Consider the following 14,021-nt stretch of genomic DNA (forward strand, 5'->3'; position numbering starts at 1 on the left):
AAATGTTTGGCTACACTTAGAAAGTTTAGATGAAAGAGATTGAACAAAGTTCATTAGCTAAGCTTGACCAAGTTGATAGAAGGTGCCGAGTAAAGATAGTGCAAGCTGAGCAAAAAGTCAATTGGAGCCGAGTGAAAGCATTTTCTAGTGGATGCCAAGCAAACTAACAGGTGTTGAGCAAGTTAGTAGATGCTGAATGATTTTTAGTATGTGTTGAGCACCAACAAAATCCAATTGACATTGAGTGATTTTACAATAGATGCTGAGTAACAGAGTATATGTCGAGCATCAGTAAATTGATAATCTCGAGCTGTTGCATTATGAAAAAGATCGAAGATTCACCAAATAAAAGCTAACAAGTTTGTTTTCTTAGAATTTGTGAATTAGAAGGAAGATAAGATTGATAAGCTAGAGGCATACAATCTTATGTAAACCATTTTGGAGACAAATTCAAATGGATTCTAGGAGAAGTTTCTAGAAAAGACAAGATATGGGGTAGATACATTTCATCCTACCTAATCCATCAAAAACCCTAATTTTTAAGATGAACAGTGAGCGAGAAAAAGAGTTCTAATTCCCTATATTTAGGGATGCTTGGTCATGAAGCAAAGGTTGAGAGGTTAGAAAGTTTTTTGGATGCAAAAATCTGACAAGGAGAAGGAAGAAGGGTTTGCCTTATCAGGTGACCTAAGTGAAGAAGTTTGCAATGGCGAACTAAGCAAGAAGGCTTAATGAAGATGAATGCTTGAAGGGTGAACCAGCTGTCAGAACTGTAAAGATTGGAAGCCAAGCAGAGATGAGGACTAAATAGTGATATGTAATCCACAAGTAAGGTTGTAAGTTGTATCAAATCAAACTCTACTATTAGTCTCTAACAATTGTATCAAATTAGGATAAATCCTTTGGATGAAGGTTGACTTAATAGTCATTGGAAAATCCTTTAACAGGGTGGCATTCCAAGTGAATGACCTAAAATCCTCTAACAAGGCTCACTTTTAACAGACTGATTGAAATCTCTTAATCGGGTCACATTTAATAGTATGTGTTGTAACCTTTAACAGGGTTGGCCTTTAACAGGGCATCACTTCAAAAGAGTGAGAAAGGAGTAGCAGGTTATTGGTGGTTTTTTCCAAATTGGGTTTCCACATTAAATCACTGTGTCATGTGTACTAATGGATGTGTTGTGTTTTATACTTTACATTTCTACATGATAGTTTAATAGTAACATATCAATTTTGGTTTACACAATATGAATGCATGCATGGTGTAGAAAGTTTTATGGGTTCACTGAATTGTAAAAGTTTTATTTAGACATCTGGACCTTGAATAACTAATTCACCCCCACTCTTAGTTATTCTAAAGAATTCCAACAACTTGATGGGAGGTGTAATTTAGGATGATTTCATATGGAACCCTCTTTCCTACCTACTTATAAATTCACTTAAATGTACTAATTACTCAAAAAATTATATATTTTTGATATTTACTTGAGATAGTTGAATAGGATTGATTGGTACCTATAAGATATAAACTAGTTCAACATTATTTAAAGTTTAATATGCAATTTTTATAAATGACTAAAAAGACTAATTTAAGATTTGATATCTTTTATAAACTTTCATAAAATTATCTTTGTATTTTTTTTTCTATAATATATTTAAAAATAAAATGCTTTTAGTTTTGATCTTTTATTCAAATTTATACCTATATTTAAGGTTTAATTACAATATTACTTATAATTAAAATAATTGAAATATAATGAAAATTTTAAAAATTGTTGTCAAATATTTTTAATTTAAAATATTAACATTTAAAAAAAATAAAAATAAATACACATATTTAAAATTCACACTTAGAATTTAAGTAACTATAAACAATATTGAATATGAGTTTAAATTAATTTGATTTAATTTATATTTAAAATTTAGATTTATAATATAACATCTTTTGAATTTTAAAGGTTGTGGTATAACTTTCACTATAAAGTCAATTAAAAAGCAAAGAAAAAGATACTTAAAATAATTTGACTTTTAAAAAAATTAACAAAATAAAGTCAGTCCTACAACCAAATGGGCCCTTAAAGATCACAACATTATATTCTTGATTTTATTAACACTTTGGAGGGTCTACTAAATCGAACTTTGTTGGATTCTTATCTAGGTTGTAATTGGAGGGTCTACTAAATTGAACTTTGTTGGATTCTTATATGGGTTGTAATTAGCAAACCCTGAACCCATCATAAAGAGACTGAAGCCATGCAGACCAAGATTATTTTGTTTTACTTAGTAAAAATTAATTTGTTTATTGCATGAATTCATTATCATTGGAATCGATAATATAAATAAACAAACAAACAAACAAACAAACAAACAAACAAATATATATATATATATATATATATATATATATATATATATATATATATATATATATATATATATATATCACCTAGGTCATCCCTTATGGTGTCAAAGCTTTGCACTCAACAAGACTTGATCTTGGGTGGGCTCTTTGCGAGCTATTCAACTTCACTAGTAGACCAAAGACCCATTGACAATGTTAGATATTGACTAATTGTATCATTGTTGTTTGGACTTTAGTATAGGCTATGTAGGCTCACAAAAGTCTTCGTGACTACTACCTTTTTAATCCAAGCTATTAATGTATTGCTCACCTGTATTGATGTAATGCTCTCTGTGTTGCTTGGGCTCACCTGTTGCTCTGCTCTTATGGTAGACACTACTAATGACATACTAAACAACCAATATGACTACACAATGCCCTAGATTATAGAGATCTCAAGTGAAGTATATAGAGGAGAATGTGGGGAAAATTTCTTTGATGCCACGCAACAAGATTACATATTAACAATTCTTGTGGTTCTTCTTGTTATTCAACTTTCTCTTTCATAGCCAATTGACCGATTATCTTCACAAATCTTTATCTATTTGTAGGAAGCCATTTGGCAAATCTATTGACTTATTTGTTCATAACATCGTGGTTTTAAATATTAAAATTGGAGGGTTAATTATTTAGAACAGAAGATTTATAAATTCTTCAGGAAATCTTAGTCTTTGTTTAATGGTTCCATATGTAAGAAACATAAATTACGCAACTTAGGCGGGGTTCCCATGGAAGCCAGCTTCCTAAAAAATAGAGCTGCACCAGCTGAGATTTTTAAGGAAATTTGTAAGCTGAGAGGTCCTATAGATTTCGTAATTTGAGTTTCAGCTCCCAAATTTAAGGAAAATTTTCCTAAAATTTATTTTATGATAAAAGACTTTTTTAATTTTAAAGTCTCAGTTTTTGACAAATGGCTAGATTTTTCCCTAAGCTGGTGGGGCTATTTCCAGCCCCACCCCATTTTCATCCGCTTCCTAAAAAAGCGGGGCTCCTATTATGAAGGAAAAGATTCTAATTAAACCTGTAGCCCCTCAAAAAAATTCTTATGGGACCACCTGTACCTAAAAAATAGACCTGTAGCCCCCCCTCATGAGACCCCTGCCTTAGACTTCCCGATGTCAAATGGAAGATCCACATCAACGAGAATTAAGGTTGTAAAGCAACTAGTTAATTCAATATCAAAGAGAGAGCATATGTTGATGGATGAAGAGTTGCAGAGTTAAAACAAGGATTCAAAAGAATGCATAATGCATAGGGGCATCCCACAAACTACATGACAAAATGAAGATTGCGGTGTATAGAAAAAATTGATGTTGAAAAAGATTTAGAAACTTTCAAGTGAGTGAAGTTGGCTAGTGTAAAGCCAATCAGCTACATATCCTTAAATTGTCAAATCTAGAACTAGAACAAGCAAATTCTAGCTGAAACTTATGTTTTCTAAATTGCTGAAAGCTTTCGCTCTACCCACTTTTCAAGTACGACATCACGTTATTCTGCCAGACATCCGCCTAGATAATAGCGTATCGGCTTAATTAAAAATAGTAAAATATTCAAGATTCCAAGGCCCCACTCAAACACTGATTATTAAAACCGCATTTGTTAAATTAAACAAATCATACAAATAAGCACAAAAAGATTCTCATCAGTCAAAGAAAAAATAGCGTGATTATGACTCGGTTGACCATCGAGACCTTTCGGAGCCTCCCATCCCCCATGAGGCCGAAAGGAAGGAAATGCATGTGGACGCAGTTACAAAAATTTATATGCCGCGACTACAGATATGATGGAATTTGCGTCCAAGTTTTTCTGTTGTAGGATTCAACATTGTAGACGGTATGTTCTTGCTGATAGTTGCAAAGTTTTTACTTAGCAGCGACAATTTTTTTGGTCAATAGGGGTTCTACGAGAAAGTCCGTACAAAAGAGAGTCCCAATTTTAAAAAAAAAATTAGATTTATGATGTTTTTGAGGTAGGATTAAAAGTTTCTTCCGGTTATTTCGTAAGATTTTGCTGCAACTTTTCATTCATCTATAATTTTTTTGAGTTTCTACCAACATTTATTTAGATTTAGCTATATAACATTCTTCATTGCCAAATGAAATTTTGAAGCTTAAATTTTGAGTCTTGGCTATAGTTAGAAAATTCACGGAACCCTCATCATAAAATCACTTCAAACTTTCAATGCCACTATGAAAAATATTTTTAAGAAATCCCACTCAATAAGACCTCAACCTCGAACACCATAAGACCTCAACCGTAAAGATATTCTTTATTTATTTCCTAATCATTTATTTTCTATTTTTTAAATAAATGTCATTGTTGAAAATCTTTACGCTGGAGGGATATTTTTATTGCGAGTCAGGGATTTTATTAACTTTGTGTATGTGAATCCATATGCATGCCGCCAACCAAATCAAAACTGTTAATTTTTGGCTTTTTATAAATAACAAAATCTCCCAACTACCGATTCCCCTAGATCACTTTAAACAGTTGAAGCTGTAGAAGTCTGTCCCTTTAAGTTAAAGCCGTATAGGTTTAGTAGGAAATAGAAAGGAGGTTTAGGCTGGGGTCCCATGGGTACCTGTAGGAAATAGAAAGGAGGTTTGGGCTGGGGTCCCATGGGTACCTGCTTTCTTAAAAATAGAGCAGGTGCTGCTGAGAGTTTTTAGCAATATTTAAAAAGGGAACAGTGATCCTATGTGAATCAGTTTCAAAAAATTAGCTCCTAGATTCAAAGAAGCTGGTTGTTTGGAGAATTTAAAAATAAAAATTATGTTTCTTCATAATTTTGTTTGATAGGATTATTTCATTTTGGTAGGTTGTTGACAAATGGCAGAATTCTTCCAAAGTTGGTGGAGCTAAATCAAGCCCCACCCCATTTTCACCTGCCTCAAATTGAGAGGGCTAAAAAATCGGGGCTCCTATTTTGTAGGAAAAGATTCTAATTAAACCTTTAGCCCCTCCTAAAAAAATATCATGGAGCCACCTGCTCCCCTCACACGGGACCCCTGCCTTAGCATTTCAGGATAGGGAATATCGCAATATACTAAAGTTACTAAGCTGGATAGTTGTGATATCCAATAGTCATGTGTGTTGAAATACCGTAATTAAAAAAAATCCAAGTAAATATTTATACATCATTGTAAATAAATGTATACAATTGTCTTAAAGTCATGTTTTCATTTTTTTAATCATTATTATTTGATAGGTTTAACCTATTTTTTGTTAGTTCACCTTTGTGTAATGCCCCTTATGGTTTTTCCCTAGAATCACAGAGGCAATTTAAACAAGAAATGAGAGTTGGTTAGATACATATATTTACCCATTAAAATATCCCTTTTAATGAGATAAACCCTGATTTATATCCCACAGTTGCAACTACAACCAATGATATATACATATCCACTTTTCAATCATTAGGGTTAGATGGAAACATGTAATTACCTCAAATCAATAAAATAGACCGTACTATATTACTATCTAGTATTCAATCACAATAGGGCTTGAAGGAGGAAGCATGATAGATCGGTTTGAAGCTAGCCTTGTACTAAGCCCCAAAGTGAACACTCACTCTCTTGACCCTAGTGGTAGGCACATTGGACATCCACTCGACTTGGCCTACTGATGCAAGAGCATCCTGGGTTGCATTGCTATCCTGCATGTTTTAGCTTTTGTCTTGCTACTAAAATTGGGTTCTACTGAAACTGCATTTTCTGGTTTCTGGGTGCCTGTTGCAGACCGTGTAACTAATTTTTCATAATGAATGAAAGCCTGCGCACTTCAGGGATTCCAGAGGGCCTAGAGTACTATCTATGTTTCAGAGCGCAAGTCTTAACTCCTTATAGTTTGGGAGATATGGTAATTCTCTCGGAACATCGATTTCTGGTAGTTATGCGCGACAATTTTGAGTACTCAACTTTTAGAATGTATTTGCACTTTTCCTTAATGAATCATACTTTGCATACTTAAGGGGTTTTAGAGGACCTAGATATGTACCCACAGTTCGAAGTGCAAGTTCTAACTCAATTGGAGCTACGAGAAATCGCGATTTTGCTCGAACATCGATTTCAAGACAGTTAATTGTTGATGTAGGCCGACTTATGTATTTAATTTTGGTTTATTTTAGTTTGATATTTGCTGAGAGCCGACTTGTGGCTTCTCCATGCTCTAGAATGATCCGTAAGCCATTTTGGCTAGTACAAATAGAGTGTTTAGGCTTAGAACTAGGTAGATTAGGGAGTTGGAGAAAGGATTGCAGAGCAGAATTGGAAACTACAAATTTGTTGTTGGATCTTTGAATGTGAATGTGTTTGTATTTGGCTGTAACCTAGAAGGCCTTATAGCTGGGCATGTATGTTGAATATTTGAAGAATCAATAAAAGTATTTCACTCCTGTTCCTCCTTTGGTTGCTATTCTTTGTGTTTGCCTCCGTTGTGTTAACTCTTGCAGGGTGGTTTGGAGAGCTAGGTGTGCCATTGGCCCTAGTTTTCCTCGTCCTTCCTTGCGTCAGGTGGTATTAGAGCTTGAGGTTCATCCTTGTGGAGATTGGATCGTGTAGAATCTTGATTTAGATTTGGTTGTAGGGTGGCAAATCTGCGGATTTGACCTATAACTTGCAGAGGGTTATGATCTTGTAGGAACCTGATTTGTAAAGATGGTTCGTGGTAGAGGAAATGTTGATAATGCTATATTGGATCAGTTGAGACAAATTGTAGCCAGATTAGATGCTGTGGAGATAGCCCAGAGGAGAGAAGCACATCTTGATGATGTAAGTGATGATGAAGCAACATCACCAAACCATAATCCAGAACTTGAGGAAGATCAAGATGAGGAAAGATTGTTGCGAGTGTTGTCTAGGGAAAATTCAAAGCCTGATGTAGAAGTTGTTCTTTATGATGGGAAATTGGACACCAATGCTGTGTTAGATTGGATCTCAAATATGGAGAAGTTCTTTGAGTATGAAAACACTCCTGATAATAGAAAGGTGAAGATTGCAGTTACTAGGTTGAAAGGTCATGCTTTGCTATGGTGGGAGCATTTGCAAACTGATAGATAAAGGAGAGGAAAGGAGAAGATCAAAACTTGGCTAAGGATGGTGAACAAGGTAAAGAACAAATTCCTTCCTGCTAATTACCAAGTTAGCTTGTTGAAAAAGATGCAAAATTTGAAACAAAAGGACATGACTGTAAAAGAGTATACCGAGGAATTTTATAAATTGGACATCAGATCTGGACATGTGGATGATGATGTTGAGAAAATTGCAAGGTACATAAATGGATTGAGATTTGGAATTCAAGATGAAATAAGTTTTGTGAAGTTGGAAAGTGTTGAAGAAGCATATCAATATGTCTTGAAAGCTGAGAAAATCTTAACAAAGAAGCATGAACAAAGACAAAGAGGTAGAAGTGGTAGATTTTTGAGAGGCAGAGGTAGATCTTATAGTGAAGGTGGCAGATCTGAAAGTTTTGTGCAGGATAAAGGCAAATTAGAATGAAAGAATGATGACAAAGACAAGACCTAGTGGAAAGGTGGTAGCTCATATCGAGGAGGTACTGGATCATATGGTTTCTGTGGTAATTGTTTTAGATGTGGTAAAGAAGGGCATAGATCCTTTGAATGCAGATCTTTTAGAAGTGCGTAGAATAACATAAATGTTGTGATTCAAGAAGACATTAAGAGTTCACCAAGTGGACATGAGGTTGGAGAAAATATGATGGTGAGAAGAACCTTATGTAACAACGGAAGCAATGAGGAACCTGTCCTTAGAAGAAGTCTTTTCAAGACCAGATGTAAGATGAATGGAAAATGTTGCAAGGTAATCATTGATAGTGGAAGTTCTACAAATTTGGCATTAGAAGAGTTGGTTACAAAGTTGCAGTTGTAGAGGCTGAAACATCCCAAACCTTATCATGTTTCATGGATTAAAGATGAGCATAAGATATTGGTAAATGAGCAATGCTTTGTGAGGTTCAAAATTGGACATTAATCAATGAAGTGTTGTGTGATATTATGCCCATGGATTGTTGTCATATTTTGTTGGGTAGACCTTGGCAATATGATAGATATGTTGTACATGATGGAAGATTGAATCAATATACTCTTTGGGTAAATAGGAAGAAACAAACATTGTTGCCTTTGATTGAAAGTCCACATGAGGTTAGTTGTACTGCAATAAAAGTTTGCATGGTTAATGGAAAGCAATTTGAAAGGAAGTAAAGAAGAATCAAGTTTGTTTTGCTATAGTTCCTAGAGGACCGCGTGTTGGTAGTAATGACCAAGCAGCAAACGTTGATAATGACAAAATGACATCAGAAATTACAAAATTGTTGAATGAATATAAGGATATTGTTGCTGATGATATTCTTGATGGTTTACCTCCAGTAAGAAGCATAAGTCATTGTATGGATTTGATTCCTGGAGCTAGTTTGCCGAACAAAGCACCATATAGGTTGACATCTATAGAGAATGAAGAACTTAACAGAAAGTGCATGAGTTGCTGTAGAAAGGTTTGAGCAAAGAAAGTTTGAGTCCATGTGCTGTATTTGGTGTATTAACACCCAAAAAAATAGAAAATGGAGAATGTGTACTGATTCTAGAGCTATTAATAAAATCACTGTGAAATATAGGTTTCCTATGCCGAGGATGGATGACATAATGGATTGTTTGAGTGGAGCAAAGTATTTTACCAAGATTGATTTGAAGAGTGGCTATCATTAGATTAGAATTAGAGAAGGCAATGAATGGAAGACTGCTTTCAAGACAAAAGATGGTTTGTATGAATAGTTGGTTATGACTAATGCACCTAGTACTTTCATGAGGCTAATGAATGAAGTCCTGAAAAGATTTTTGGGTAAGTTTGTGATTGTTTATTTGGATGACATTCTGATATTCAGTAAGACTAAGGAAGAACATCTTGAGCATATTAGACAAGTATTACAGAGGTTGAAAGAGAAAAAATTACCGATTAATTTGAAAAAGTGTTCTTTTATGCAAGAGGAGATTGTGTATTTGGGATTTGTGATTTCAGCTGATTGATTGAAGATGGTCCTGAGAAGGTAAAAGCAATTTTGGAGTGGCTTACACCTGAGAACGTGGTTGAGGTAAGATCATTTTATGGTTTGGCTAGTTTTTACAGAAAGTTTATAAAGCATTTCAGTGCTATTTGTATTGCTATGACTGAGACAATGAGGGGAGATAAAAAGTAATTCAAATGGACACATGGAGCTGATAAGAGTTTTGAGACTTTGAAACAAAAGGTTGTTGAATTACTTGTATTGGCTTTGCCTGATTTCAACAAAGTATTTCAAGTTGAATGTGATGCAAGTGGTAAAGCAATTGGAGTTGTATTCAGTCAAGAAGGTAAGCCTATTGCTTTCTTTAGTGAAAAATTGAATGATGCTAAAAGGAAGCATTCTGTGTATGATCAAGAGTTCTATGCTATTGTTCAAGCATTGAAGAAGTGGAGACATTATTTGATTCCTAAGGAGTGTGTGTTGTATATTGATCATAAAGCTTTACAATACTTGGGAAGTCAACATAAATTGAATCAGTGACATATGAAGTGGGTTGAATATTTGCAGAATTTTACATTTGTAATTAAGGATAAGAGTGGGGTTACTAATAGAGTTGCTGATGCATTGAGTAGAAGACGTTCTTTGTTAACTGAAATGAAGGTTGAAGTTCTTGGTTTTGATGAAATGAAAGAGTTATATGATGTTGATCCTGATTTTTTTGAGGTGTGGAGAGAGTGCAGAGCACCAAATCTGACCAATCACATAAGTATGATGAGTATTTCATTCAAGAAGGTATGTTGTTCAAAGGTATTCAATTGTATTCCTAGAAGTTCGATAAGGCTGAATTTGATTAAGGAAAAGCATAGTGGTGGATTAGTTGGACATTTTGGAATTGATAAGACATTGAGTTTGTTGAAAAAGACGTATTATTGGCTGCAAATGTATAAGGATGTTCAGAAATTTGTAAATAGTTGTGGAGTTGGTCAAGTTGCAAAAGGAGTAAGTCAAAATGCCGGTTTGTATACACCTATTACTGTTCCTGAGAAACCTTGGAGTGAAATCAGTATGGATTTTGTTCTTGGATTACCTAAGACAGTGAAGGGGCGTGATTTCATATTTGTTGTAGTGGACAAATTTTCTAAGATGACTCATTTCATACCATGTAAGAAAACATCAGATGTTGAGCATATTGTTGAACTTTTCTTGAAAGAGATCGTGAGATTGCATGAATTACCAAGAAGTATTATTTCTGACAGAGACAATAAGTTTGTTGGTTATTTTTGGAAGAGTTTGTGGAGGAAGATGGGTACTGAATTGAAGTTTAGTTCTACATTCCATCCACAAACAGATGGACAAATAGAGGTTGTAAATAGAAGCTTGGGTAACCTGCTGAGATGTTTAGTTGGGAATAAGCCAAGTAATTGAGAAATGCTATTGGCACAAGCTGAATTTGCATATAATAATTCTGTGAATAGGAGTACAAGGAAGACACCTTTTGAGATTGTTATTGGAATGAAGTCTAGAGAAATATTAGATTTGAGAGATATTGCTAGTGAAGAAAAGAGAAGTGATGTAGGAGAAGAATTTGCTGATTATATAGAGTCTTTGCATAAGAAAGTGAAATTGAGGATAGAAGAAAGTAATCAGAAGTATAAGGAGAATGCTGATCAGTCTAGGAGACATCATGATTTTCAAGTTGGTGATGAAGTGATGGTTCATCTGAAGAAAGGAAGATTTCCAATTGGAACATACAGTAAGTTGAAGATGAAGAAGTTTGGACCTTGTAAAATCTTGAAGAAATTTGACAGTGGAAATGCTTATGAAGTTGTGTTACCTAATGACGTGGATATATCTCCTATATTTAATGTTGCTGATTTATACAAGTATCATGAGTCAGATGATGAAGTTGTTGTATCAAAGGACTATCCTAAAAAGCAGATTGAAGAAATTGAACAGGTTTTGGATCGGAGAATTGGTAAGAGCACAAGAGGAAAAGATTATTATGAATATCTAGTGAAGTGGAAGAATAGACCTATGGAAGATGCTTCATGGATTTCTCAACCCGAGTTGGATTCAGCTTAGGTTGTGACATCTCAATGATTCAGGAGAATCATTTCTTCCAACCTTGGTTGTCTGATGCAGGAGCATCCTAGGTTGCACTGCTATGCTACTGAAACTGGGTTTTGCTGAAACTGCATTTTTTGGTTTTTGGGTGCTTGTTGTAGATCGTGTAACTAATTTTCTATAATGAATGAAGGGTTTCACACTTTAGGGATTCGAGAGGGCCTAGAGTACTATCTATGTTCCAGAGCGCAAGTCCTAACTCCTTATAGTTTAGGAGATATGGTAATTTGCCCGGAACATTAATTTTTGGTTGTTCTGCGTGACAATTTTTTGTGCTCAACTTTCAGAATGGATGTGCACTTTTCCTTAATGAATTAGACTTTGCACACTTAAGGGTTTGTAGAGAACCTAGATATCTACCCACAATTCGAAGCGCAAGTTCTAACTCAATCGGAGCTAGGAGATATCGCAATTTTGCTTGGACATCGATTTCAAGACAGTTGATTGTTGATGTAGGCCGACATGTGTATTTAATTTTGTTTTATTTTCATTTAATATTTGCTGAGAGCCAACTTGTGGCTTCTTCATGTTCTAGAATGATATGTAAGCCGTTTTGGCTAAGTATAAATAGAGTGTTTAGGCTTAGAACTAGGTAGATTGGGGAGTTGGAGAAAGGATTGCAGAGCAAAACTGAAATTTGCGAATTTGCTGTTGGATCTTTGAATGTGAATGTATTTGTAGTTGGCCGTAACCCAGAAAGCCTTATAGTTGGGCATGTATGTTGAATATTTGAAGAATCAATAAAAGTATTTCACTTCTCTTCCTCCTTTGGTTGCTATTCTTTGTGTTTGCTTTTGTTGTGTTAACTCTTGTAGGGTGGTTTGGAGAGTTGGGTGTACCATTGGCCCTAGTTTTCCCTGTCCTTCCTTGCATCACCTACCCAGTGGGGTGCTTGTATCTACTCTCCATATTCATGTATCGTCACTTTAAGAAGTCAACATTTGGTCATCGTAGAGTTGGGAGAGGAGATTACAATAGGGGTTCCTATAATCCACCTATCTATGCCCAAGAGTGGACACTCACCCTCTTGGCCCTAGTGGTAGGCACATTGGACATGCACTCTAGGTGACCTACTTAGAGGACAATCTTTTAATTGCTGATTACTTGTGAGGTCACAATTTTTTTTTTGTTCAGATATATGTATTTTACATTCAACATATATTACATATACAAGAGATTATATCATAAATGATAATTGCTAGTGCATAGGCTAAACATATACCACAATGATAGTATTTAATGTGATTAGCTGTTTGGTGTAATAAAATTGGATCTGATCTATTATAGGTCTGATTTGGCTTGGGTCAAGCAATAGTGGGGGGGGGGGGGGTTGTTTAATCAATGTTGCAACACTTAGAAACCAATTTCACAATTTAACCATCAACCACAATGCATAAAAGTAAAGCATACTTCAAAGAAGTACTCATAACACCATGATTTGTTCTCGAGGAAACCCTGGCCAAGGAAAAACCCCAATGGGGATTGAACCCACAAGACCATGCACTAAGCTAAAAGTATCTCTGTTAGGAGATCTGACTCTTTTAGGAGTCGTTATATATTATTTAGTACAATAGTCCTTGTTAGGAGACAAGACCTTGTTAGAGATTTGCAACCTTGTTAGGAGTTGAGAACAAAAAGAAAGAGCACTTTGCTCGAGAATGAAGGTTATATCAACCTTTTGGAGTCACTATCCAAATACAATGAAAGTATAATATCAAAATGGACTACTACATAGCATCACAATGCCTGATTAGTTCCACTGTAGCTTGCATCCGCTAGATCTAGCATCAAGGCTCACACATAACACCATATCACTCATACATGTCCTCACATACCAAATAAGACTTTCCTTTATACTCTTATGATTAATTAATTATGTTGGCCACATCTTCCCTTCATCTAACATGTCCACGCAGTTACCAAAACACAAAATTGGACCATGCTATCCAAGATTTAAGTTCCTAGGTGTTGTCCCATTGTGGCTAAGTAATTAAATTGACAAGGCAATGCAATTTGCTAAGGCAAATTGCCCGATCTCATAATCTGTCTGAAACTCTACCATGCTGGACCTGTTTTGGTTTACATTACCAAAACGCATGCTATCGCCATATTAGCACAAGTGACCATACCAACAACTTAGACCCACTGTATACCATAGTCCCTAAATTGTAGCCTTATCTGATAAATCTGTTGTTGTCACTCAACCAAACTATTCGACTGTATCCTGCATTCCTTTCTTGGACTTACACATTTTCCACATACTTGTCATAGTAAAACTAATTGTTAACCCAAGCAATCATGCAAATGAAGTATATTGCCTTCAATGACAACAATTGATCACTCACCTAAAACTCATTTGCCCATAATCTCCCCCTTTGGCATTGATGGAAACACATGGTGAGAAATGACTAAGTGTCCAATGCCAAATACAAAATACTCTTAGTAGCTTGATCTAACAATATTCCCCCCCTTATATTATA

At 35.1% G+C, this 14,021-nt stretch overlaps 1 long non-coding RNA gene across 3 annotated transcripts in view; it reads left to right on the top strand.

Moving 5' to 3' along the window:
* The first annotated feature begins 4,033 nt into the window (after positions 1-4,033).
* The window catches only part of LOC149579431 (uncharacterized), a 97,746-nt gene continuing 87,758 nt past the window's right edge, over positions 4,034-14,021 (top strand). For 2 of the 3 annotated variants that reach the window (XR_016365038.1, XR_016365037.1), the window contains exon 1: positions 4,039-4,236. This is a non-coding gene — a long non-coding RNA (uncharacterized LOC149579431). Of the gene's footprint in view, positions 4,237-14,021 lie in introns of all 3 variants that reach the window. The other variant, XR_016365036.1, reaches the window with a different exon arrangement.

The sequence above is a fragment of the Cupressus sempervirens genome, chromosome 1, assembly GCF_028749045.1.
Source record: "Cupressus sempervirens isolate cs-2001-9-10 chromosome 1, ASM2874904v1, whole genome shotgun sequence".
NCBI classification, from domain to species: Eukaryota; Viridiplantae; Streptophyta; class Pinopsida; order Cupressales; family Cupressaceae; genus Cupressus; species Cupressus sempervirens.